Source organism: Rousettus aegyptiacus, unplaced genomic scaffold (assembly GCF_014176215.1).
Source record: "Rousettus aegyptiacus isolate mRouAeg1 unplaced genomic scaffold, mRouAeg1.p scaffold_m13_p_1, whole genome shotgun sequence".
Classification (NCBI taxonomy): Eukaryota; Metazoa; Chordata; class Mammalia; order Chiroptera; family Pteropodidae; genus Rousettus; species Rousettus aegyptiacus.
The window spans coordinates 122,921,128-122,949,116 of record NW_023416284.1 but is presented as its reverse complement, the minus strand read 5'-3'; the positions used below and the strand labels follow the sequence as shown (position 1 = coordinate 122,949,116).

General features: G+C 36.7%; 1 long non-coding RNA gene and 1 pseudogene across 1 annotated transcript in view; one reads left to right on the top strand and one right to left on the bottom strand.

Annotated features, from left to right (window-relative positions):
- Positions 1-27,989, top strand: part of LOC107517046 — a 276,036-nt gene that overhangs the window by 86,144 nt on the left and 161,903 nt on the right. The window lies entirely within an intron of this gene.
- Positions 11,479-11,597, bottom strand: LOC118607149 (annotated as a pseudogene).

The following is a 27,989-nucleotide window of genomic DNA, read 5'->3' as shown; positions in this document are numbered from 1 at the left end:
CAAAGATTTATTGGCATCTGATACATTTAGGGCAATGGGTTTAATGTTGGGAATTTAACTCTCTTCAGGTCAGCCAGGAGCTGGATGCCTAATTAGCACTGAATTACAATCATATTTCCTCCTAACGCATGGACACAAAGAATTGTTATTGCTAAATTATGTTTAGCTGTGATAACATCTGCTTTTATTGACAGTGTTATAAGAAGGATCCCTAAAAATTTGTTGAATTTTGAGAATGATGTTCACTGAATCACAAAGTGTTCTCTTTGTAAAATTCCCAGGATAAAATTCTGCCTGATTCTAGTTTAAAGAGTAGTCATAATTCTCTTAAGCAATCAATTTCTTTTTAACCAGTGGATATTGTGACTTGTTAAGTGACAAGGTTTCCTCATTTGCAATTGGTTTCTGGAAAATACAGTAGAAACTATGGCCTAATCATGATAAATATGTAAGTCATAATAATAAAAATATGTAAGTCATAATAACATAACATCTTGTTCTAAGTTATGTAGTTTTGAAAATCTCTTGAAATATATTCTGAAATATTGACAGGTGCAGATAAGCACCTAATAAACTGATTCTGAACCATTTTCACAACGTATCAGGGAGAGGATGGCTGGTACTTTCACTGAGCTATATGAAGTGTTGTCTACAGATGAGAGTCAAACGAAAAGAAGATTTTATGCCCCAGCACATTCTTCTGCGCTTTTTATACCTCAAGGCCACACCAGAATTTTTTAGAAGGGAAGAGTAGAATAAAGAAAGAAAATATACTGTTGGCCACAAAGAAATGCTGGAAAATTTGTCGAGGTCCATGCTGAGCTTTCAGATGGACAAATCTGGAAAATCATGACACCCCATGAGTTTTAGTTATTGCGGAAACCAGGAGAATGACATCAGAAGACATAGTCACATATCTCCAAGCACAAGCTCTAATTCCCTTACGACTGTAAAACTGGGTCCTGGTTATCAGTCTATGAATTACATTTGTATATTATAAATCAAACTGTTTAGCACAAAACAATTAGAGGTAAAGGCTGCAACAATATTTTCTTTTTTTTATTAAATTTACTGAGGTGACATTGGTTAATAAAATAATGTAGGTTTCAAGCATAAAATGCAATAGTAGGTAATATATATATATTGCATTGTGTGTTCACCCAGAGTCAAATCTTCTGTTACTATATATTTGACTCTATTTACCCATATTTGCCTCTCCCTCCCCCTTTCCTTCTTGTAACCACTGAACTGTTGTTCATGTTCATGAGTGTCTGTTTATTCATCTTGTTTGTTTGTTGCTTTTTAATTTTATATCTCACATATGAGTAAAATCATACGGTTCTCAGTTTTTTCTGTCTGACTTATTTTGCTTAATGTGATTATCTCGAGATCTATCCATGTTGTCTTAAATGGCAGTATTTCATCTTTTCTTTACGGCTGAGTAAAAATCCATTGTATATATGTACCACATCTTCTTTAATCATTTATTGAATAACACTTCAGTTGTTCCCATGTCTTGGCCACTGTGAATAATGCTGCAGTGAATATCAGGGTGTATATATCGTTATGAATAAATGCTTTCAAATTTGGGGGATAGAAACCTAGAAGAGGAATTGCTGAGTCATATGGCAATTCTTAATTTTTTGAGAAACCTCCATACTGTTTTCCATAGTGGTTGTACCAGTTTACATTTCCACCAGCAGGGCATGAGGGTTCCTTTTTCCTCACAACCTCTCCAACACTTGTTATTACTTATCCGTTAATAATGGCCATTTTTACAGGTGTAAGATGGTATCTCATTGTGGTTTTGATTTGTATTTCCCTAATAGCTAGTAAAGTTGAGCATCTTCTCATATGTCTGTTGGCTGTTTGTATGTCTTTTAGGAAGAAGTGTCTGTTCAGATCATCTACCCATTTTTTAAGTGGATTTTTGCTGTTGTTGTTGTTGTTATTGAGTTGTCTGAGTTCTTTATGTATCTTAGATATTAGCCCCTTATTGGATATATTTTCCCAGTCAAATGGCTACCTCTTTGTTTTGTCGATGGTCTCTTTTGCTGTGCAGAAGCTTTTTTTAATTTGATATGATCCCATTCATTTATTTTTGCTTTGACTTCCCTTGCCTTTGAGGTTAAATTCATAAAATTCTCTCTAAAACCGGTCATTAAGTTTAGTACCTGTTTTGTTTTCTTCTATGCAATTTATTGTCTTATATTTAGGTCTTTGATCTATTTGAGTTGATTTTGGTATATGGTGATAGACAACAGTCTAGTTTTATTCTTTTGCATGTGACTTTCCAATTTTCCCAGCACCGTTTATTGAAAATGGTTTCTTTTCTCTACTGCTTTTGAGTACTTTGTAGAAAATTATTTGCCCATATTTGTTGGGGTTTATTTCTGGGTTCTCAATTCTGTTCCATTCATCTATGTGTCTTTTTTTTTCTGCCAGTACCATGGTGTTTTGATTATTGTCGCTTTGTCATATAATTTGAAGTCAGGCAGTGTGATACCTTCGGTCTTGTTCTTTCTTCTCAGAATTGCTTGGCTGTTTTGGGTCTTTTGTGGTTCAATGCAAATCTAATAATTATTTGTTTTATTTCTTGAAAAAGTACCATTGGGGTTTTGATGGGGATCGATTAAATCTATATATTGTTTTGGATAATATAGCTGTTTTAACTAGACTCAATATAGTTAAAACACGGAGTTGTAACCACGGAATATCTTTCCATTTCTTTGTGTCTTCTTTACTTTCTTTTAATAATGTCTTATAGTTTTCAATACATACATTCTTCACATCCTTGTTGTTTATTTCTACATATTTTATTCTTTTTGTTGCAAAAGTAATTGCTTTAAATTTTTTTTTTCTGAAATTTTGTTTTTAGTATATAGGAAAGCAGTGGATTTTTGTACATTGGTTTTTGTATCCTGAAACTTTACCGTATTTGTTCATTGTTTCTCATAGGTTTTTTTTGTTTGTTCGTTTGTTTTTTGGTGACATCTTTAGTGTTTTCTATATAAAGAATCATGTCTTTTGCAAAAAGTGACAATTTGACTTCTTCATTCCCAATTTGGATGCCTTTTATTTCTTTCTCTTACCTAATTGCTCAAGCTTGGACTTCCAATACTATATTGAATGAGCATGGTGAGAGCAGATAGCTTAGTCTTATTCCTAATCTTAGGGGGAAAGTTTTTAGTTTTTCAACACTGAGTATATTAGTTAAAGATTTGTCATATATGGCCTTTATTAATTTGAAGTATTTTCCTTCTATATCCATCTTATTTGTTTAATCATTAACGAATGCTGTATTCATTACAAATTGTCAAATGCTTTTTTGTATCTATTGATATGGTCATATGATTTTTATCCTCTATTTTGTTTATGTGGTATAGTACATTGATCAATTTATGTTGAACTGTCCTTACACACCTAGGCCTAACTCCACTTGATTGTGATTTATAATCTTTTAAATGTATTGTTGTATTTGATTTGTTAATATTTTGTTTAGGAGTTTTGCATCTATATTCATCAGAGAGATTGATGTAGTGTGTGTGTGTGTGTGTGTGTGTGTGTGTGTGTGTGTGTGTGTGTTCCTTACCAGGTTTTGGTTTCAGGATAATATTGGCCTCATAAAATGATTTAGGAAGCATTGCCTCTTCTTCAAATTTTTGGAAGAATTTGAGAAGAACAGGTATTAAATCATCTTTGACTGTCTTGTGTAATTCCCTAGTGAAGTCATCTGGTCCTGGACTTTTACTTTTGGGAAGGGTTTTGATGATTGTTTCAATTTTTTTTATCAGTCTGATTATTGATCTATTTAGATTGTCTAGTTCTTTATGACTCAGGCTAGGAAGTGCAACAGCATTTTCAGACGATGCTTCTGAGATACAGTTTCATATGAGCTATTCAGGGATGATAATCCTCAAAAATTGTCATGATTTAATATACTAAGACTATTTTAGGCTGATCAAAGATCTTTAAAATATATTTGTTTTGATGAATAATTTCTCTTAATATACTTTGTAAATATTCAAGAGAGAAATGTAGTAGAATGAGTCCTTTTCCAAATTTATTTGCCCACAGAACATACTTTTTCTTGACTAAGAGCTACTAAATTTCACAGAAGTCTAGAGTTCTGTGGAATACAGTTTGGAAGACAATTGTTTTGGTAGCAATAGTAGAGTGCTTTGAATTTTAATGAACTTCAGAAAATGTGTCATTTTTAAATAAATTTTCAATGTAGTAAGAACTTTTTAAAATTTAAAGTTATTAAACTATAAGGTTGGACTAAATATTTTATGATAAATCCAATTTATCCCTAAATTTAAATTATTTTTTAAAGAAATTTTTGTATGTTTAGCGAATTTTTCAGTACCACTTTAATATACAACTTTCCCCTAGAAACACATACACATACACAAATCCCAAAAAAAAGTGAGTCAGCATTCAAACATGTATAGAATACTTCTGAATGCTGAAGATCTGCAATAAGACTTGATAAAACTCATACTCACAAGATGGTATTAATTACTATTAGTTAGCTTACATAAATTCCATTTATAATGAAGTTTAAGTTTAGACAACAGTAATAATATAAGTGATAGATTTGAAAATTCAAAATATGTTTTAAAATAGTTTCAATTTTTGTTTTTCTGTGCAAGAGTTTATATTACAGTGTTTTTAAAATATAATGGACATTAAAAACTCCTGGAGAAAGGCTTCTCATTCAAGATCTCAAACTAAGCTCATTCATTTACCTCTCTTCCTCCCAGATCCACAGTAAAATGATCATAAAATAATATAAAATGGTATACATGCCAATAGCCATGAGGATACCAGAAGGGAAATATCAGCAGATGGAGAGTCCAATAAATTTCTAGTAGACATTGTGTCATAGGCAAAATAATGGCCCACAATGATGTCCACACCTTGTCTCCAGAACCTATGGATATGTTACCTTACATTGCAAAAGGTACTTTGCAAGTGTGATTAAGCTTGCAGATTTTGAGATGGGGAGTCTATTCTCGATTATCCAGGTAGACACATTCTATAAACATGAATCTTTAAAAGCAAAGAAACTTTCCTGCATTTGGAGAGGGAGAAAGAAAGAAGGAGGAGGAGGAAGAGACTGAGAGAGAGGGAGAGATATGCAAAATTACTGGTTTTGAAAATTCAGGAAGAGGGTTATAAGCCCACAAACGCAAGCAGCCTCCAGAAGCTGGAAAAGGCGAGGAAATAGATTCTCCTCTAGAGCTTCCAGAAAGGAAGGAAACCCTACTGACACTTTAATTTTATTCATGTGATACATGTGTTGGACTTCTGACCTCTAGATCTGTAAAGTAATAAATTTGTGTTGTTTTAAGCTACCGTGTTCAGGTAATTTGTTGCAAGAGCAATAGAAAACTACTATACAATTAATGGAGGGATATTGCTTGATGAAGTAGGACAAAGAAAGCTGCAGTCTAGCACTTTTAAGTGTGGGGAAAATTACCAAAGAGAAAGAAAAAGGGAGGAGATATTAAGTTTTAGAGGATAAGTAAAATGTCTTGATAGCAAACTACATGAAAATCCAAAAAAAGAAGATATGGGAAACAGAAGACAGAATTTATCAAAGGAGTAATGTAAAAGAAGTTCCCAGAATTGAATGAGGACAAAAGAGTTCCTATTAAAAGGACCCATGGGTGGTAAACACACAATAGAACATACAGATGCCAAATGATAATGTACACCTGAACATTATATAATTATATTAATCAATGTTACCCCAATAAACTTAATAAAAACTGTAAAAAAAGTAGATTAAATAAATAAAAAAATAAATGGATCCACCAATCATTCAGCACAATGAATGAATGAATTAATGAAGACCTACCACCAGATATGTCACTATGAAATGTCTGAGTAATTTCAGAAGAAATTAGGCTAAACATCCTGAAGAAGAAAATAAATGACGTTAAAAAAGCAGAGAAAAAAAGATTGTCAAGAACAAGAAACATCAAATGTTGAAGGACAATGGAGAAATACACTCGAAGTTTGAAGGAAAATTATTTTTATTCTTGATTTTTGTACCAAGGCTAAATTATCCATCAAATGTAGTGACATAGAAACCTTCTCAACTGACAAGAAGTTCAACAACTCTTCTCACAGACATTTTCTTAGGAAGTCCAGGAAAATGGAGCAATAAACCAAGAAACACAAGATCCAAGACAGTGGCACCAACCCAGGAAACAAAAGTAGTCCTTGGATTATGGATCATCTGTGGGCTGGCAGGGCAACAAACCTGTTGGCACCCTTTACTGGGTGGGGTTGGGGGGGGCCAGGGGCCTCCAAAAGGTAGGCCTTTTGGAAAGAAGATGCTTGATTCCAATTCCAACTATGCCTTACTACCAGCATTGCTCCACCTTGTACAAGCCATCATTATCTTATCCTATGTCTGAACTAGTACAGTGCCCTTCTAAGTTCTCTCTGCTTCTAATGCGCCTTCTATTCTAAATAAAGCATCCAGAGCTATCTTTTCAAAACACAAAACTGAACATGTTACTTGTTTGCTCAAAACCCAATGGCTTCCCATCATACTTAGAGCAAAATTCCATTCCATAGCTGACGAGTGTCTAAATATTCTAGCCACTGGCTGACACACATTCCAGTTTCATTTGTTATTCTTTCTTTTCTCACTTTCTTCTAACCAGTGTCCTTTTGGGGGATATGACAAGCACCTCTTAGTATCTTCACCCTTGCTTTTTGTTTATTCCAGATACCAACATTGTTAAAGCTCACTTTCTTCAAGACTCTGCTTAAGTGTCTCCTCCTAAGAGAAACCATCTCTAATCACTATCTGGAATAACATCCCCATTATCCTCTCTCACCCTACCTACCTATATCTTTCTTCTTTATTGCATTTATCACTGCCTGCCATTAAAATCTTCATTTGATTTTTGTATAATTTTCATCTCCCATAGCTTCCTCAGGGCAGAGATTGTCTTATTTTGTTTACACCTACTGTAAGAAATGATAATATAAGTATGTTGCTCGAAGTTGAGGAATTGACCAAAAACAAAAACAAAAAACCAAAACTGAAAATAGGATATACTTTGAGGAAGCAAGGAAGGGAAGGTGGAAGGTGTTTAGGTGAGATCTCCTAGTATCACTGCAAGAAATTTTTTTTTTTTTAAGTAGATACCTGGACTCAGTGCATCAAGCGTTTTGATTTTAGTACATATGCTGTGGAGCCCAGAAGTATGCCATGTTTTTTTGTGGGCAAGGATGATCTTGCATTCATTTTTTCTCTGTGTGTGTTTTATTGTAACATTGAGTCAAGTGGGCTTTTTGATGTACAGTTTTATGGATTTTAACAGATGTATAGGAGTGAAGGAGATGTGACCATAAAGGTAGCATTAGGGTTGGGGCTGATAAAAATGTTCTGTATCCTGATTGCATCCTGTATCCTGAAATATACCATTTTAAGAAGCATAGCACAAATTAATAGGTGTGTGGTTTACAGATTACACTTTGAACACTATTTTTATATTTATTATGTCATTATTGTGCCAAGTCCGAATGCCACTGCCTTGCTCATAAGCCCTTAATGGCCAAGTGCACTCCACCTTTATCTGCACTTACTTCCCTATTCACTAATAAGCATGGCAGACTCTCATTGAACTCATCGATTGTCCTACATCTGTGTCTTTGTCTGTGCTGGCCTCCTTCTCTGCAATGCCCATTCTTTTTTTCTCACTCACCAAATTCCATTCATTCACTTAGACCTCAATCCATGTCTTACCTCCACTGAATTTTCTCAAAAGAGTCCAAATAAACTTACGTCTTTTTTGGATCCTCAGTCTTATTCTACTGTATTTAGTCTCATAGTTCAGTTTTTAATGGTTCTCTAATTAGTTCATAGGTTTTTATTTTATCCACCTATAATAAATAGAAAACTTCGTGAATGCCTTCCTTGTTCTTCAGCCCCTTCTACAGTGCTTGGCAGAGAGATGAATAGTCAGTAAGTGGTCAAAAACAGTACTGATTGAACAATGGAGTTATACTGCAAGGTCATATTTAGGAAGGCTGTGTCTGAAGAAGGAAGGAATTTGAAAGGTATCATAGGAAGTTGTAAGTAGTGCAGGGTCTTTAAGACAGGCATTAGAAGAAAAAAATATTTTGAGTCAGAGACCTGGGGATTGATAAGGAGGAATGCATAGTGAAGGAAATGTCTTTTAAACGTAGCTGATTTTACACAGAATCTGGAAAACATACATAACCTGGGATATGTTTTTTACACTAGTAGGCTTCCAACTGCCATAAATACCTCATGGCATTTGGGAAAAAAAAAAAAAAAAAAGCATCTAATAAGAGTTATGGGTCATGGCTTCCCCTCCCGCAATTTTTCAAAAGATGGAATAGGCAGTAAGAAAGGCCCCTGGAAACTTGGAGAATTGAACATTAACCATTGGCATGGTATGTTACAAAACCCAGTTAGAGAAGTGAGATTAAATGTAGGGAGGACAGTGTGGCTCTGAGTTACCTAACGCAAATTGGCCAGATGACCCTCAGAAACTCTGCATTATTAGTCTTCCCCTATGAAAGAGGAGAAATAGGGCCAGATAATGGACAAAAATGCTTTAAGTTCTAACATACCATGATTTTAGTTCAACCTTGTTGTTTCTCGGAATTGTTGGCAAAATCCTGGGCAGAATACAAAACAAAACAATTTCTCTTTGCAAGCTCATTTGTGTGTAATCTCCACAGCACCTTATATTTTAGTCCAGAACACAGTATCCACTCAGATTAACTCCATTTTTTCACATTGAGTAAATGAAGTGTTCATTTGAATCTTATCCATGTGTATCTGACTTCATTTAGGAATTATATTTTATTTCCTTCAGTAGCTTGTATCTTCTTGCAGATTGTTTATTTCCAATCACTTCCAACAAGGGCATGTGTTTTGTTGTAAAATGTTGCACGTTCCTAATGGCCTTGAATTGAGGTTTCATTTGCGTTCTAGGATCTACAGGAGGGCAAGAGAAGTACAGCCTCATGACTAGAAGGTGGGAGGAAGAAAGGGAGAGGGAAGAGGGAAGGTTATCAATCACATGCCAAGGAAGGAGCCTGTCAGACCAGTGTGAGCCAAACACGCAGTGGGGTTGGGACAGAAAAAAGCTGAAATCACACTCAGGGCATGTCACCAAATCCAAGCGGCAAAATGAGCTTGGCAAAGCAGAATTTTCTTTAAAAGGCAAGCTTATAAATCTCTACTTGATATAGAAGGCATTTTAGAGACTTTCTGTATATCCAAGCATGTTTACCCATAGGGAATACTGTTGATATATACTTGCAGGTAAAGCATCTTTATGTCTTATTTCTTGCACTCTCAAAATGAAAGGTTAATCAAATGTAGGTCTGCAAGTAATGAGATCTCAACTTTAGTCACACAAGGCCAATGCAACACACTACTGACTACTTTTCATTGTGTATGTTACAATGAACAAACTTGTAGCAAGCCTAAATGAAACACTATTTCACTCTGAATAGTAATAGATTTTCTGCTATATTTAACATTGGTCAAATACAAACAGCTTTTACAGCTTTAAGAATTAATACAATTGAATTTGGTAGTTAAACATATTACAGTTTCAAATAAAGTACAGATATGTTCTATTTTGTGCAAGCCCAGTATCAAAAATCCACATTTATAGTGAACAAGTGAAGGCATTTTCCACTTTCTATAAAATTTTTCCAAGGGACCAAGCAAGGTCGAGGCCCCACTAGATAGGGAACTGGAGGCTTGTACTTCTTGCAGAACTAGAGTCAATAATATTTTGTTGACTCTTCTTGTAGGATCATACTGCCCCACTCCAAAGGACTTCTTAATGACAAAAAGTGCTGGAATGAAGGTAAATCACACATATGATCCCTGCAAAACTCTGTAGCAGCAGCAGAGAACCAGACAAAGCCAGGAGTGGCCAGGGAATATTTTGTACCCCTGCCAGGTGCCTAATTACAGAAGATGCTTGCTGCTTACCTATTCCTTCTCCCAGCTTCAATATGGGGGAATGGGGCTTCAGAATGGAAGAGAGAAGATTCCAGAAACCTCCCTTATACTACTATAAGATGTTGGAGTGTGAGAGAGGAGCAAATAACTGACCATGCTACTATAAGGACCCTCTCCAATAAAGACCGGCAGATTCAAGATGAGGGATACAAATATTAGCTCTTATATTCACACTTCTAACTTTCATTCTCCAAAAATGTCAAATTATGCTTAAGATAACAAAATATTTTAATTCCTATTTAAAGCCTGCTTAGGAAGCTAAGATGTATATTCCTCAGAAATAAAAGGAATGTGAAAGATTGGGAATAGAGGAGAAGGGAGGTCTGAGGGAGAAAGTAGTGAGGTGGATACCGCAGTGCCGCAGAGAGTTGGGGTTAAGAATGGAAACTCTGGACTTAAACTGCTAGACTTTGAATTCACCACTGTTAGCTGACATTGGGCATGCTGTGTGACGCCCATCTCTATTCTTGAAGCTCCCCCATTTCATAAAATGAAGCCACTTCTTTATAGAGTTATTGTGAGGAGTTACCATATTAATATATGTAGAGTACTTAAAATAGGACCAGCCTATAATAAGTGAATGAAATTTTTGAATTATCATTACCTATGAAAAGAAAAAAAAGATAATATTTTATAAAAGGTAAGATAAGGAAGGCACCAAAGTCCATACAGAGAAAATGAGGTGGGGGTGGAGAACAGGAGAGGAAGGCTTTCTGTTTCAGAGCAAGAAGAATTAGAAGTGCAAACTTCTTCCATTTCTTGGGTCAATCTGTGTCTTGGGACAAATGGTGTCTCCTATACATTAGTGAATGAAAATAGAGCAGAACAACATATTAAATACAGTAAGCCCCAAAGAGCTTGAGTTATGATATTTTGAATTATTTGGCACCTTGGGGGAGCTCTTTCTTTTGAAGAAGGGATTTGAGCATTATTGCTGAAGATATCAGTTCCTATAGCATTCACTTGTTTGAATAATGAGATATAACTAAAAGTTTTTGGCTTCATTGAAGCTGTGACCTTAGAGTGATGATAGTATCTTCTACTCAAGGTGATTATGATGGTTATAAATCATATATACACATCTTGTGTTACTTAATCCCTGACATTGGGTAGGATTCCCTGTTGAAGCTCTTTGAGAAGAATCAAAGAGAAGACAGTTGACTTTCTTTCAGAGAGCATTCATCATTTCCTGGTGGGGGAAAGAACTTTTTTTTTTTTTTTAATGAGTTTTAATTCTGAATGGATATGAAAAGTTTTTTTAGAACAAAAAATGTTGGTGTTGAAAGATAGCATAAAAAGGTGATTCATTATTAAAATAAGCTGTAAGCTACTCAAAGATTTTTTTTTTTAAGGCAAGGCAACCCTTCGTTACCTCACAGATTGCAAAGACCTTGTCAACTTATAATCCTTTATGTTTGTTTATTTTTTTTTTTTTATGCCTACAGCACCTGGTCTTTCTAGGTGGTCTCCCATCCAAGTACTAACCAGGCCCGACCCTGCTTAGCTCCCGAGATCAGATGGGATCGGGCTTGTTCAGGGTGGCGTGGCCATAAACTAAAAGATATTAATGTAAGTGTTCTAACATGAAATAAGAAGATTGTATCCAGAGCAGTGTTGGCTCTTGAAGCACAACTCTGTGCATGGCTCTCATAGATGTTTATGAGGATGAAGTAGTTTCTATAGGAAGAGCACCTTAGTGACCACAGAATCCTTCCAGATTTACTTTCCAAAATCTGGTACCCTAATGCTAAATGATACGCTGAGCAAAGAAAAGCTGTATTTCTATATTCAGTGTGACTCTGTAAGTTTTCACTTACATGTTTTCACTTTTTGACTGCTTGGTTCTGGTGAAGCCTTAATTTTACACTTAGAAATAACAGGAAGGTCATTAAATCTGGCATCGCATACAAACCTATAGGTTTCTCACATGCATATTCAAAATTATATGCTTAAAAATTTGTTAAGAGGGTAGGTCTTATGTTAAGTGTTCTTACAGTAATAATTATCAGCAGCAGCAGCAGCAGCCTGGGAAGGACTGCTTTCCTCCATGAACCCCAGTTCTCTTCCCTTGCATGCGTAGATTACCTTCTTCACAGGGTTCCTCTTACTTACCAACCTTCTCCTCTCAAGTTTAAAAATATGAAAAATTTTTCTGCATCCTGGGAAAATTATGTTTCTTTTTTAGCCACACTGATCAATGTGTATAACATTTGAAAGCATTCAAGGTCATCTGTCTCATCTTAACTTCACAGGGTAATGCTTTATATATTTAATTATATATGTCCAAATACGTTGTATTCTTGTCACATAGCAAGACTTCAAACACATTCTTTGTTATTAGAATCAGTGTTTTATTTTTAGTGCTCTATTTTTACTTAAATATGAAAATGACATTCGACTTGGATTATATTAAATGATTCTTTGCTTTTTAAAGAAATAAGCACCCTTAAATAAATAATGTACACAAAAAGACAGAAAAAAAATGATTTTAAAATAGAATTGTCATACTTTCCCACTTTTTGAGGTATGCGTAGCTCAGCTTTTTCTTAATGTTGGTCAAAAGATGAAAGTGCAAGTGTTTTAGTCAATACACAACATGCACTGAGGCATGAAAGAAAACAATGCTATATCCTGCCCCACCCCCAAACACACACACACTCCTGACTCAGCTGATTTTGATGCTTCTATGAATTTCTATGAGCTTTGGTGCTAATTTTGATGCTTCTGTAAGCCTTTCCTCTCAGGGGTGCTTCTTGAACATGTTCCTTCTTCTGTTACCGAGGGCGATGTGAGGGATGTGGAAGGGGAAAGATAGTAAGCATTCTCCACACTATTCCCAGAAGTTCTTATCCCCAGGGTCTGGGTTTGCCAGAGGGCAGTGGGCACATGGGGAAGTGAGAAGAAGTAGAATAGAACCAACCAACGACAAGTTAGGTGCACAGTCTAAAGATGGGTATAAGGGGTTCATCTCTTCTACTTGTTTTTTTCCCCAGTAAATTTTCACATACACTAAATATGATTTTTTTATATAAATATTTGAAAATATTCTGAGGAAATCATAGATATGCACAGACATGCATAATAAGCTTGCTTTACTTCTAGACCTAATGTAATACTTCAAAATAGGCAACAAATGGAGTGTCTAACATAGGAAGTTGACTAAGTAAATTATGATGTATCTGTATAAGAGGATATTATGCAAATGTTAACATATATGTTGTGAATATATTTGACAACATGAAAAATATTTACAAAAACAGTATTTCAGTTTGACCCCATTTTAGTAAATATTTATACTATATAGAGAGTTCTAGTTTTCACTTTGATCTGTAAAGAACTTGGAAGTCATCACTCCCTCCTCACAACAAGAAAAAAGCTGAGTAAACTGAATGTCAACAACTCTTCTTAGATTCCTCAGAGAATTGTAGTTCCGGAGCAAACTGCTTCTCCAAAAATTGGAGAGAAAGGCATATATTAGGAATTATAGCTTACTGGGAGCTGGTCATTGGAGCCAGTACTGGAAATAACACTTAAACGGTAATGGGAAAATTGTCAGAGGCTCACTGTGGACAGCTTGAGAGTTAAAAACTCTGGTGACCTCATCTTATGGGGATGCCTATGCTTTTGTGAGTTTTACGTCCAAAACCCTACCAGGTTCTCAGTGAAGATCTGAGAAAAAGCCCCTCATTCTTTTAGTAGGTGAAGGGAGAAAATAACCATTTTTGAAATATGCTCAGAGAGCTATGTTCTCCTTAACAATAGCCTGTACTCAAAGAACGTATTTTCTGAGAACCTAACAAATATGGGTTTGAGTAGAACCTAATTGATCTGGGAGAAGGGTAGTACCCAACTCTAGCCCTCCCTAGCCTTTGACATGAAGGAGGAGAAATACCCAACCTTGGCCGTGTCTAGTCTTCTTGTTTCACATAAAGGAGGGTTATGGCAGGGAAGCTGAGAAGCACTTGTGAAGGCCTGGGGATGTAGATTCACTGAAAGACTAAGGCCTGATTGTAAGAGCATGGAGCACTCCTCTTTCCTCCACACCTTACCACCACCCAGTCGGGTTCCATATTAGAACAGTGGATTACAGCTGAAATAACTGCAACACTCATCTCTATTTTAAGGAGTCTCTAAGGAAACCCAGAGGCAAAGAACAAGGGTGCTGTATCTATTTGCTGAGAAAGTTGTGAAAGGTCAACAGTAGCCTCTTTTGGGTGATAAGATTAAGATCGTTTCTGAAATTTTCCCAATATACATACTTTTGGGAAGTTTTTAGTGTGTGTTCATAGCTAAAATCCTCAGAAAAAGTAACACTGACTTTATAGGAATCACTTTATCGAAGCCATAGAAATGGGCAGCTAGCTAAAAGATATTTACATTGGAAACAGGATGCTCAGTTTGGACAGAAGGGCAAACAATTGAGGCGGCGTCAGGCCTGACCAGGCCCTGGGCTGTGGGCAGCCAGTGTAGAGTGAAGAGTGCCTGGGGTTCCAGGTTGAAGAGAATGGAGCCAAGCGCAGACAATAAGGAGCTGAAAATAGAGGGTAGTATGGATCTAATTACTCTATGTAGAGATAAACATTCTCTTTAAGGTTCTGAAAGAAGTGAGCTATGTCACATGGAAGAATCTGTCGTTAGCCCTTGTACATAGGATCAGCATCTGGATAATAATGTACATGAGCTAGACACCATCTAAGGTGCTTCCTGCTCTAAGGTTTTGGGATTCTAGCACTAATTCATAGAGGAGTAGATCATTGGCTGTTGGTTTTCTATGGGCATCATAACAAATAAATATATAGACATTATTATAGGGTCATTCTCCCCACAAACCACCCTCTGGATCTGTCCCACATACAAAAATCACTTTTACCTCATCTCAAGGCCTCAAAAGGTGTCATCCCATTACAACATCAACTCAAAGTCCAAAATTGCACCTAAATCTCATCAGTTTTAAAGTCCCAAATCTCACTACCTAAATCATCTAAATGAGTTATGCCTTAGGCTCTGCGTGTCATCCATCCTGGGACACAATTTCTCTTCATCTGTAGACCTTTGAAACTAGAAAACTAGTTATCTACTTCCAAAGTACAGTGGTGGGACAGACATAGAATAACAGTTAGAGACATTATGGTTTAAAAAGGGAGAAAATGGAAAGAAAAAAGTAAGTCATCAGTCCCAAGCAGTTTATAAGTACAGCCAGATAAAGTTCATCAGGATCAAGGCCTAGGAATAATCCTCTCTGGTTCCTGGCCCCACCTTCTGGGCTCATGGCTTTACTTTTTAGGCCATTCTTCCTTTTTTATGAGGACTATCCTGTATTTGTAGCTGAATCGATTAATCAGCCTATTTCCTGCCCATGCAATTTTGAGGATTCAACAGCCTCCTTTCATTTAATGTTCTGGCCTTGTCAGTTCAAGCTGGCAGTATTTTTTGCTGATATAAAATTCCCAAGCACATTGTGGGGCTCCCATGTCTGTCACAGGGATTCACTTCCTTAGAAAAGAGGTTTGTCCACAAATCATTTCGAGTTAATCCCATCTCTAATTTTGTATTTTGCTGAGATGGCTGAGGGACAACGCCCTTAAAGCTAAGATGTTCTTTGGTTTGATTGAGGGGATTTGCGACTCACACCCTTGAATTCTTTGTGGATGAAAAAGCGGGTAGGTACTAGTTTAGTGACTGAAGGTAACTTTACAGGATGTTCTGATTATAAATTCTTAACTGGGCAGGTCATAGTGGGTAGTCACATCCCAGGCCTATAACTTCTTTAGTAAAAGGTTTTTAAGTCAGCCTTGTCCATGGTTCTGTATCTGGGTTAACACATCTTTGAAATGCTGGAAGCAATCCTCTTTTCCAGACCCCTAGCAGGTGTATCCATCCTCAGTGGAGCACATACTCTTGTGAACTATCCTAGACCTTGTTGTCCCATGCCTTCATGTCACCTTCTTTAAGTTCCCTCTTCAATTCTAAATGTAAAAAGAGAAACTGCAAAGCCATCATTCTCTGGAGCCATTAAAAAATGACTCAAATAAATTCTTCTAAAAATTCTCTACAGTCTGGACATTTACATTGACATCTTCAAAAAGCCTTTTATGTGAATGAATACACTGTTCTTTCTCACGCTGTTGTAACAGATTTCTATGGATGTTGGGGCTCGAAACAGCTGAATTAATCTCACAGTTCTGTGGATCAGAAATCTGATATGGGTCTCGCAAGGAGTCCATAAGTGGCATTGTTTCCTTGCAGCTTCAGAGAGGCACATCTTCCCTGGTCACACAGGTGGCTGGCAGAATTCAGGTCCTTGCAGTTGTAGAAGCAAGGACAGCATTTACTTGCTGTCTATAAACTGAGGGTTCTTCCCAGCTCTTAGAATCTACATAATCCTTACCTAATCACTCTGTATTAGTTTGCTAGGGCTACCATACAAAGTACCACAGACTGGCCTAAATAACAAATTTTTATTTTCTCACAGTTCTAGAGGATAGAAGTCTGAGAACAGGTATTGATAGGATTGACTCGTTCTAAGGCTTCTCTTCTTGGGTTGGTAGATGACCTTCTTGGTGAAGACCTTCACAAGGTCTTCCCCCGTATGTGTCTGTGTCCTAACCTCCTTTTCTTATAAGGCCACCAGTCATATTGGATTAGGGTTCCCCTAAGGACCGAATTTTAACTTAATTACCTCTTGAAAGTACCTATCTTCAAATACAGTCACATTCTGTGTTACTGGGGGTTAGTTACGACTTCTATGAATTTTAAGGGGGGACACAGTTCAGTCCATAACAGCCCCCGTCCTCCATATTCAAACCTAGCATAGTTTAGTTGAGTCCTCCTGTTGCATCTCTCCATCTCATGTTCTGTCTTCCTCCTCTGCTTCTAAGAGCTCATATGATTACATAGAGCCCATTGGGATAATCCAGGATAACCTCCCTGTTTTAAGGTAAACTGATTAGCAACCTTAATTCCATTTACAACCTTATTTTCCTTTTGCCATGTAATATACATATTCACAGGTTCTGGTATTAAGGCATGTACCGCTTTTGGGAGCCATACTTCTGCCTACAACGCTAACCAGGAAAAGAATTCACCCTACCTTTCAGCAAATACCCATTCTTTCATCAAAGGCCACTTGGGCCCAAACTCAGGGAAACTTTTCTTTATATTTTTCCTTTTTCTGCTGAGGAGAGGACTACTGCTACTCCTTACCCATACAGAAGCTGTGAGCAAGTATATTTCTGCCTCCTTCACCACACCAGAATACATTCTTCCTCAAAAAAGTAGAGGTCATTTGTTTAACTTGTCTGAATCCAGTACATCCATTTGGCTGGGTTAGCAGATGCTGGAGTTACTGTACTGAGGGCAGAAATCAGAACTCACATTTTCTCTTACTCTGTCTCATTAACCAGTAGAAAAACTAGCACCTTCTCCTCTGGTAGAGGCATCTCTTTTCCAGTCTTCCCGTTTTTCCTTTTACTTTCTGCATCCAACCTGACTGGCACCCTTTTCCTTCATGAGAAGTAAGCGACTAGGTCAAGTTAGACTTGCTGCCTACAGCCTCATCTTCTCTGCAGTGCAAGAGGAGAAAAGAGCTGCACTTTGTTCTGAGGTCTGAGTCGCATTCTTCCATCTAGTTTTTATCCAGAGCCCTGCTCTGAGATTATTAATTTTTTCAAGTGCACACCCATCTCAAAGCAGGACTCTCTAGATAAAGGGTGTTTGCAGGATCATTGTCAGCCATATTTCCTTTCAGATTCAGCACAAAATTCTCCTATGATGTCTGTCAGTCAGCTTTTAGAGAGGAGGAAGAATAGCATCTTGAAATTCAAACAAGTCCATCTGTTTTACTCTAGTAATGCAGCTGTGTAGAAACCAGAGATTTACTTGAAGTATTCTAGAGTTTTCTACAGGTTAGTTTGAAAGGAGGCTGATATAGAGAATCCCTACCTACCCCTACTTTGTCCATAAAAAAACTCAATTTTATCAATTTGAATTTCATATAAGCTTTTAGTTGAACAATATTAGCTAGGATTGTCTACAGTCTATTGTGATGGTATGGGAATTATCATATGATGATATCAAAGACAATGAGATGTAATGAGACTTTTTTTTTTTTTAAGTATTGGAGGGAAGGTACTTTATTTTTTTCCTACTGTCTTGTACTTGGAGGGGTGTAAGCCTGAAGTTCTTTACAGCCATCCTGCTATAACATGGAACCTAAGAATGAAACCACAGAAGGAAAGAGAGGCTAGGAGATAGGGTCATGATGAACCTCAGAAATTAGTTTTGCCTTTAGTTAACCCACCCTCGGACTTTATATAAGCTAATGAAATTTATTTATGGTTAAGGCAGTATGATTTTGTTTTGTTTTGTTTTTTAAATCAAAAGAGGCCTAACTCTTGACTAGCTACCAAGTAGATAGGTTCTATAATAACAACTTAAACCCATCTCTGAAGAGTTCTTAGTAATTTTTGGAATTAGACATACAGCTTTCATTGTCACACAAATAAGTAATACAGTAGAAGATGTCAAAGTGTATAGTTTAAGAATGATGTCTCAGTATGTTAGATTATTAAATATGTGGATTTTTTCTTAAATATAAAGCTTAAACTCTGTTAGAGTTTATACTCCCTCAGCAACTCAGGTAGAGCTCCCAAAAGAGTTGGTCCTATGAATATTTTGGTTGTGTTTTGAGAATCAGGAAAATAACTTTTTTCTCAAAGTAGTATCTCCACAGATTTGCTCTGCTCCCTGAAATACTGATAAATAACTCAACATATTAGAATGAAGATGCTGGAAGGGACCTAAAAGATTATTTAGTCATCTCGTTTTAGAACAAGGAAATGAAGAATCAAAGAACAAAATTTGTATACAGTAGCCTTACTTGTTAATGGCAGAGTGGGACCCCGCCTCCATATTCCTGCTCCAGAGTGTGTCTCTTTTCCTCTGCCCCTAAGATGTAGATATGATCATTATTTACTTACCACTCAAACATTTACATCAGAATAGAATCAAATTAATACCTTTTATTTGTTTCCGTGTTAGCAAACTAGTCTTTTTAAGACAAAGCTAGCTGTCTGTGAAATTAGTCATATATAGCACAGCCACAAATGACCTAAATGGCTTTTAAGTTAGTTCATTTAGTGTCAGACTTCTATATAATCACACTTAAAAGTCTTACTGTTACATGCTATCGTGAATTTCAGAGGAGTATTCCATTTACATATTGTGTAACAATACTTCAAAACTTAACGGCATAAAGGAGGCAACAATAATTTCATTATACCTAAAGATTTTTGTGTGTCAGGGATTCAGTGCAGTTCTTCTACTGTACATGTTATTGACTGGGTCACTTGGTGATTGTCACTGGCTGCCGACAGGGTCTGGAGAGTCCAAAATGTCTTTCCTGACATCCTGCCTGATTTTTTGGCGAGGATGGTGAAAGGTGAGGCTCTCCTAGGTCCTCTGTCTTCATAACAGCGCTCCTTTGCTGTTGTGATGGGTTTTGTGTTATGAGTTTGATGTCTCCCTAAATCCATATGTTGAAGACCCAATTATCCCCAAGACCTCAGAATGTAACCTTTTTTTGGAGATAGGGTCTTTATAGAGGTAATCAAGTTAAAATGAGGTCACTAGGGTAGGCCCTAATCCAGTATGACAGGTGACCTTATAGAAAAGGGAAGTTTAGACAGAGACACCCATACAGGGAAGACGACGTAAAGCGACAAGGGAGAAGGCGGCCATCTACAAGTCAAAGAGAGAGGCCTGGAACTGATTCTCCTTCATAGTCATTAGAAGGAACCAACACTGCCATCTCCTTGATTTTGGACTTCTTGCCTCCAGAACTGTGAGACAATACATTTCTATTCTTTAAGCCACCCAGTTTATGGTACTATTTTACAGAAGCCTTGGTAAACTGATATAACTGGGGAGTTATACTTCTTATAAAGTGGCTCAGGACTCCAAAGGCCAAGGGAGAAGCTGCCTGAGGTGAGGCCCAATAGCTTACTTCTGCCACACTCTCTTGGCCGAAGCAGTCACAGCACAGCTCAGATTTATGGGGAAGAAATAGACCCCACCTTCTAATGGGAGAAATGGCAAAGAATTTTCAGCTCTTTTTAATCTGCCACAATGAGGAGACAGATGAGGATACAATGAGAGTCCTGACTTTAGAGAACTTATACCAATAAGAGCACCTATTCTTACATTGCTAAGCATTTGTAAACTTTATGTATTCTTACTAAGCTTATAAAGCTTCAATCCCAGTAAATGCACATGTTCTCATCAATGACTGGGATTGAGGTAAAGCTAACCTGGAGACCTGATTCCCAGTTTGGTCACAGCCTTACAGACAGTTCTTCCAGTGAGGGGCCAAGTTTGGGCTGGATCACACTGAAGCCTGACTGAAAGGGTATAGAGAACCTGCTTCCGGTTTTAAACTGACCTCTAACAAGCTGAGATAACACGGGCAAATCAATTTATCTCTTTGCATTTTAGTTTCTTCATTGAAAAAGAAGAGAATACAGCTTCTTGAAGGCTTCTTCCAGCTATGAAATTGTGTGACTCTTGATTAATTTTTTTTACTGAATAATAAGAATTTATTATTAAGAAATCAAAATTCCCAGAAATGCTTTTCACTGAATATATATATTTTTAAGTTTGCACTCATTATTCTGCAATCTGCTGCATCTCTGAAGAGTTGTGTTATCTCCTACATTAATTAATTTTAAATATTTATGGTCTATATCTGCTTATTAAATATTTATAATCTATATCTACTCTACCGCTCTACTGAAAACTAGAATATCCTCTAACTATTTGGAGTCTTCCTTGCTGAGGCTTGAAAACAGAGGACCAACTGGAGCAACTTTGCCAGGAACTCAGACCACATGCTACTTGTCTAAAAAACTCCCAACGAAGAGCATGTATTGACTTCACAGCTCATGTGCAATCAAGGTCACTCTGAAACTGCCCTCGCCAGGAACTGTGACTCACAGATAAAAGATCCCATGGTTAGTGAACTCTCCTCAGAACCATCACAGAGACAGAACACTTTTGCAACACCCACATACCTTGTATTTTATGCTACAGATCGCATTTTAAGCTTTTACTGACAGTCATTGTCAAACTCGAAGGTCAGATTCAGTGAGTAAAACAGGTATCAATTTAACAAGAACTAGTGTTTGAAATACTTTCTTTCTTTAGTAAATTCTCTGAGCCCTGTATATGCCTGTAACAGGTCCAATGGAACTCTTTAAACCACTAAAATCTCATTTACACACTCCTTATAACTGATCCTTTAGTTCAAGACTTTTTTGAGCAATTGCTTTCTTTATACTAAGCTGTAGAGCGTATGCTCTAGCAAAGCAATTTAAAAGGTCTAACACTTTTGAAGAAAATCAAATGCAGAAGTCTCTTTGCTGACCTTATGGTATTCTGCTTGAAATAATTCTGCTTAAAAATGACAGAAGGCTTATCAATGAGATGTGAATGTTCTGCTTCCTTTAGGACATTAAGGAACAGAGCTGTTCCTCCTTATTTTATCCAAGCACCTAGATCCTATCTACAGATTTTCTATTAACAGAAAGTGAACAGTTCCATGGAAACATCAAGACAATTCTCAATCTCAATTTCACTTCTCCCTTATGACTCTCTAACATGTTTGGATTTGCCGTTCTTCATCTCACTGGCATTATGCATTTTCTGGATGCTCAACAAATAAGCCTTCTTTTACACACTAAAGGCCTTTCCCATAAGAGTCTATCACATCATTTTCTGCCCTAACCCTAACCACAACCTATACATGATGTTTAAGAAGGATAGGCTAAAGATACTCCAAAGCAGTTTACAAAAATTTACCAGAGTTATACATTCTTTTTCTCTCCACTTTAGTTCATTTTAATTTTTATTCAGCTCTTGAATTTATTCCTGCATGTTTCTATCCCAGAACATCATTTTGTAGTCTTGTTTTTCCTGTGTTTGATACTACATGATTTTTACTTTTAGTTTAGCTTACATTTCTGGGAATTTTTTTCTCAAGGCAATCTTTTGTAGAACAAGTTATTCCAGGTTCAGTCCTCTGGATCCAAAATCTTAGTCATGGTTCCTTTGGCCAGTAATTAACTATCTTCCCAGCATGTTGAGGAGAGGGATTTAGAAATAATTTTGTAAAGAAGGACATTCCCTGTATGCTGCCTATATTCTGGGTGCCCACCCTTCCAGCCTTTTCATTCCTCATCTTTACTTCTGTCAGCCAGCTTTAAAGGCTGCCTTGATGCAAAGGCATGATGAGTCTTACTGCAGCCCAGGCTTTGTCTCTGGGCTAGGGAATCAGAGCAAAGATTTCTTTTCAACCTCGAGACTGAATACATTACTATAGTGGAAACCATTGGCTGCTGAAAACTCAGCATTGATTTCCTCTCTGGGAATTTCCCTCAGGCTGAGGAAAGCTGTGTTGTCCAAGTTATGCTTCTGCCACAGGGACATCCAGAATCTTATGACTGGTTGATTTGGAGATATCGTGCCCATTCCCCTTGCCTTAAATTAGAACAACTCTAATGGGCCATCGCAGCTTTGAATCCCTCCTACTTACTCTCTGTTGTTACTGCATCACATTTCAACTTCTCCTGCCCAATGCTGTTTCCTTTGCTTCCTCATGGGGGTTGTTCCTCCTAATGAACAGCTCTGATAAAATCTGCACTCACATCGCTTTATTGGAGTCTATTTCTGAGATGATGGTGATCTTTTCTTGCAATTTAATGTAAGTTTGGGATGTTTCTGAAAACAATCATTTCAACAGGTCATGGCATCTTATATAAATTCATAAGTTGATGTCAAAATAATGGATTAAGTATCATCACAAACAAAGTAACACATGTTAATAAACATGACTGAAAAATATCTGAATTTATATGCTTTAAACCATATTAAGACTACAACAGAATAGATAGCTGCATAGAGCCTTGAATGTTGAAGTTACTCAATATAAATGATTACATTGTGAATGGGTGTCAATAGGCATCCTCCTAAAGCATGAAGAATGCTCAATTTTCCATTAAAAAACACATGAAGAAGAAAATGTTTAACAAGTTGGTAGGTTAAATGCAAGAAGCAAGATACAGATCAGGCTTCTCGCTACTAAGTATAGTGAGTAATCTTTTTACAGTTTAGGAGATGGTTAGAAATTATGAGGAAATTGAGCTGCTTTATAAATTATCTCTAACTCATTTTTGAACCTCACACAAAATTTGGAGAATATATGTGTGTATTTGGGGCAAGTGTAGGAATTCAGGTATAGAGCATTTTCAAGATAATGGTTTAGATTTTTAAATTTTAAAATAGCACATAAATGTTTTATAATCCTACCCCCCCCCCCACACACACACAGTTAAAGCTCGTTTCTAATTATTCCTAGGGATGACTTGTCTCTTTCAGTTTCCCTAGCTGTACAATAGAAATAACAATATTTACCTTGAGACAATGAATTTTCTAATGTACATAATGCGCTTTGAAGATGAAAAGCTTCATATAAATGTCATGTGTCATTATTATGCATAAATTTATGGGAGATCACAGGTATATAATTCTGAAGAATACATTAAAGCTAAAATTCATTATGAATAACCTTAGTGGTTGTAAACCTGAATTAAATATAAAGGTAAAAGGCAATCTTCTAAACATTAACCTTGGATGGTACTGATTTTGTTCTGGTTTTCCTTGCACATAGGTTGGTTATATCTTACAATTAGACAAAGTGCTAAATAGGCATAAGTTAACTTTTAAAAATCATATAATTCTCATTAAAATTCTCAATTAGAGAAGTTTAATGAAGAGTGAGTTTTTCTCACTTAGTATACTCCTTCTGCCTCAGAAACAATAAATCCTATTACTATGATGAAGGCCTTGTTGAAATTCTCTTGGGTTCATAATCAAAGTGACTCTTGTACGTTTCCTGACTTTGTGTGCTACAATAATGTATTTCAAGGACAGATGAGAGATATATTTTTGCTTACCTTATGACACTTGGCATTTTGTTCCCAGACAGCTATCTGCTTGGAATATTATCTACTTCCTTCTTAGCTGTATCCACAAACCCTGAGGGACCTGGGCTCAGAAGCCAAAGCATGAGCCCAAAATGAATGTCAGTGGCAGGCATCTTACTGGGCTCATTGCACCGTCTCTGTGCTAGAGCCTGAAGCTTGCCTTTCATCCACTATTAAGCAGTCTCAAGAATAGAAAGATTTATTTTGCTTTTTTAAACTTTCAACTACTTTAAATGCAGATGTTTGGGAAAGAGGGGTGGCCTGTTCTAGATGTGGCAAAGAACTGTCTTGCTGAGGACTGCTACAAAAGCAACAACCTCACCTCCTCTTGCTTCATTTCACTTTTGGAAGAAGTTGTTATCACTTATGACCAATCTCTAGCCAGGAGAATGTTCAGACCAGTGATACATACATCTGGCAAACAGTGAAAATTTTTGTTCTTCCTCTTAACAGTTGCATTAATTTGTTTTAAATGTGAGAGCTGCTGACTAGTACAATAGACAAAGTCATTTACTGAAATAGGGCTTCATTGCCTTGAAAGCTAATGCATGTCTAGAGGGGATGGGATTAACTCCATGCTCACTGGAAGCATCGAGTTGATTTTATGAAGTATTTTAAAGAAGTGTAAATAAAGGCAAAACATTGGTTTGCCAAGGGAGAGCATAGCTATCTACTTTGAAGGCTGCTTTTGGAGCAAGGTTGAAGGTGGGCATTTATTTTCTTATTCACTTAACTAATTTTTATATTGAGTCATTCCTGTATGTCAGGACCGTGATCCATGAAGGATACGAAGAAAAACAAAATAAAATCCCTGCTCCCCCAAATAGTATGTCTTGTGGAAGGAATCAAACAGCTGAGGGGGTAAAGAAACCTTGTGTCTATCCACAGTGTAGGCCATTCCATGTGTCACTCAGGATGGACTATCTGGGAGCAGGTAGAGAAAAAGAAGCTGAAAGAAAGAGGGAGAGGGAGGGGAAGAGGAGGGAGATGGAGGGGATACAGAAGCAGCTAACTTTTCTCAAAATGTAAAGCAATATCTCAACAACGACAACAACAAAAGCTAATTTAACTCCTAGAGATTCAGGACAGATGCCAGGAAATCCCAAGTGTCCACATCTATAGCCATTTGATTTTTCTTTCCTTGGCTTCTGTTTTGGGAGACTCTGAACTGCTGCTCTGTCCTAATTTCACAGTGCTACGAGTCAATGGAAGATGAAGAGGATGCAATTCTAAGAGAAACTTTGAGACAGATCTAATTTTAAAACATATAGAACATTTGATTTGCAAACCAAGATGCTTTCTTTATATAGATAGTTTATTTACTTGGAGGAAATGGTCCAGGGACTGGTGTATTTTTAATCTTTGGTTGATTCTGAGACTTACCCAGTGTTGAAATCCACTGTCCTAAACCCTTCCACTGCTCCTCTGGAGCTCACGGTCTGTCATCCTAACATCTCTTGTGTATTTATCTACTACTTTTGGAGTTTCCTTCTTGACCTAACAGAAACCAGGTTGTTTCTTGAAAATACTGTTTCCTCTGTAGCCTTGTACTTCCTTCTCAAGCTCCCAGCACCTCCTCCCTTTATCACATTCAGCTGATGCCTTTTACTAGTTTATTTCTCTACTTACAGAGAAAGAATAACCAGAGGGAAATCTTTCATCTTCTCATCACCCATCTTTCTATCTCTCTGTATCAGCACCTGTCACTGTCTTCTCTGCTGATAACATGATTGACCTGGCCATGCTGGCACAAAAGGCCAGTCCTTCAATTTCTGCACTAGCCTTTCACCTACTCAAGGACTTTGATGCTTCAATTAATCATTCTATCTCCTCTGACACTAAACTTTCCCTCTTTGTTAGATTTCCACATCAGCAGAAGTGATATTCCAATAATATCAATGTAAGGTACGAGTACTGATGAATCATTATGGAAGTGAATGGAACCACCTGTGTTCCAGGTGGATAGCATCCGTCTTGGTCATCATAAAGCAAGCATGTTTCACTATCACTAACCTTAATAAACACTATTCTTTATCATACAAACCATCCTCCTTCTGCCCTTCTTCCATCCTCCTCCTCTGCTCATTTTTTTTTTTTTTTTGCAAAAATCCTCACATTGTGGTCTCTGTTTTCTATCTCCTGATCTCATTCACTTCTGTACTTTCTTCAATCAGACTATCACCTCACCACTTTAGTAAAACATTGTACTAATTATACTATTATTCTCCACACTACCAAGTAGAGGAGGAGCTATTGGATCTTAGTCTTCATCTAACATTACCTCAGCAGCATTTGATATCACTCTGTTCTTCGAAACACTTAAATACAATTATAACAAAATTGATATTTTTGTACTTACATGAATTTTCAGTTAATATGTTATACTTATTGTTTTGTAATAATGATTAACACAACTGGTTCAAACCTTAAAAGAAAACACTTGAAGACTCCTACAAAAATGTCAAACCATGAAATAATGCTTTTTTTTTTTTTTTATAAAAGTATGTTGGTTAAGGCACAACTGTTTGATTTCATTACTTAAACAAATATATCCAAAAATACAACTGTAGGACTGAAAATGTGTAACATAATTAGAAATTTTTTATCTGTGTATTCAGAGTCATGAAATGTCTGATTATCTGAACTGATGAGAATCAAAATTTAAGTATGTCTCAAGTAGAATACAATATGGAATGAATCTTCCATAATTCGATTTAGGACATATTAAACTTATTTCATGAAATGGAAATACTTCATCAGTCTAAACATTAGGGCCAGAATACATTGAACTATGAAAGGTTTACTGAAAGAATATATTATTGAAAATCTGTGCCTTGAAAAACCTGAAAGAAGTCAAGAAATCAAAGTTATTAGTTATAATAAAGTAAACACAAAAGTTATTTTTGTAATGATGCTTTTAATTAATTCCCGTTATTGCAAATCTAGCCAGGCAAACTGTGTAAAGTCATAATGTGTAAGGTGTTCACTATGGCAGAAATTGAAAATATGGTTTTAATAATAAGATTAACCAAACTCTCTGAGACTTATGAACGCAGATGTGATTGCCCCTGGTAGGTCACTTTTTTCTCCATTCCCGTCTTATGGTTCACTTTGTACTTCAAAACAGTTCTAAAACCAGATTCAATTTGATATGCATTAAAAAGAAGAGGCAGTTATTTTCCTAGAGGTTCCATAAGGACACGAGGAAAAGTCTCATTATATGTCCCATCTCAGAACATAATAAAATCTCCTTTTAAAAAAGTCTCTGTTGTTTCTCTGGAAGTGGGCTCTTTTGCCAGTCACCTCATTTTTTTCACTTATTGCTCCTCAACCAGAGGTTTTCAAAGCTCTTTGCTGCTTCTGTTCTTTCCTCCACTTTGAGAAAAATGCCCAGTGGCAGCCAAAGAATGGCACCTGACCCCTGGTATTCCCCAGGCACATCCTTCCAGAGGTTCATTACCCTTCCCAAGTGGCTCTTCAAGGTACAGAAATGTACAAAAATAACTGCTAAGAAAATAAACCTGTCCTATAACATTATACCACCTTAAGAGTTTGTGTTAAATTGCCTGCATTTTAACCACTTAAAAAGAAACTGGGTTTACTTCAACTAAAAGTCTCAATAAATCAATACTAAGTTTTCTATTCACAGTTACCATAAAGGGGCTCTGCACCTGAGGCATAACAGGCGAACAAGCCGAGACAAAGAGTGTCGGAGTCCTGTCAAGAGCCCTGAGGGTTGGGCAGTTGTGTAGTTCGGAATAGGAGTGATGACATTTGTGCTAATTCCTGGCTATTGGAGGCCTTGCAAATACTCAACTAAATACTTTTAAAAATATAATAGAGGTGTTAAATTCAAATCAATTTTAAATAGTGTCTAATGAATTGAAAGCATGGCATAACCATTTAAAATG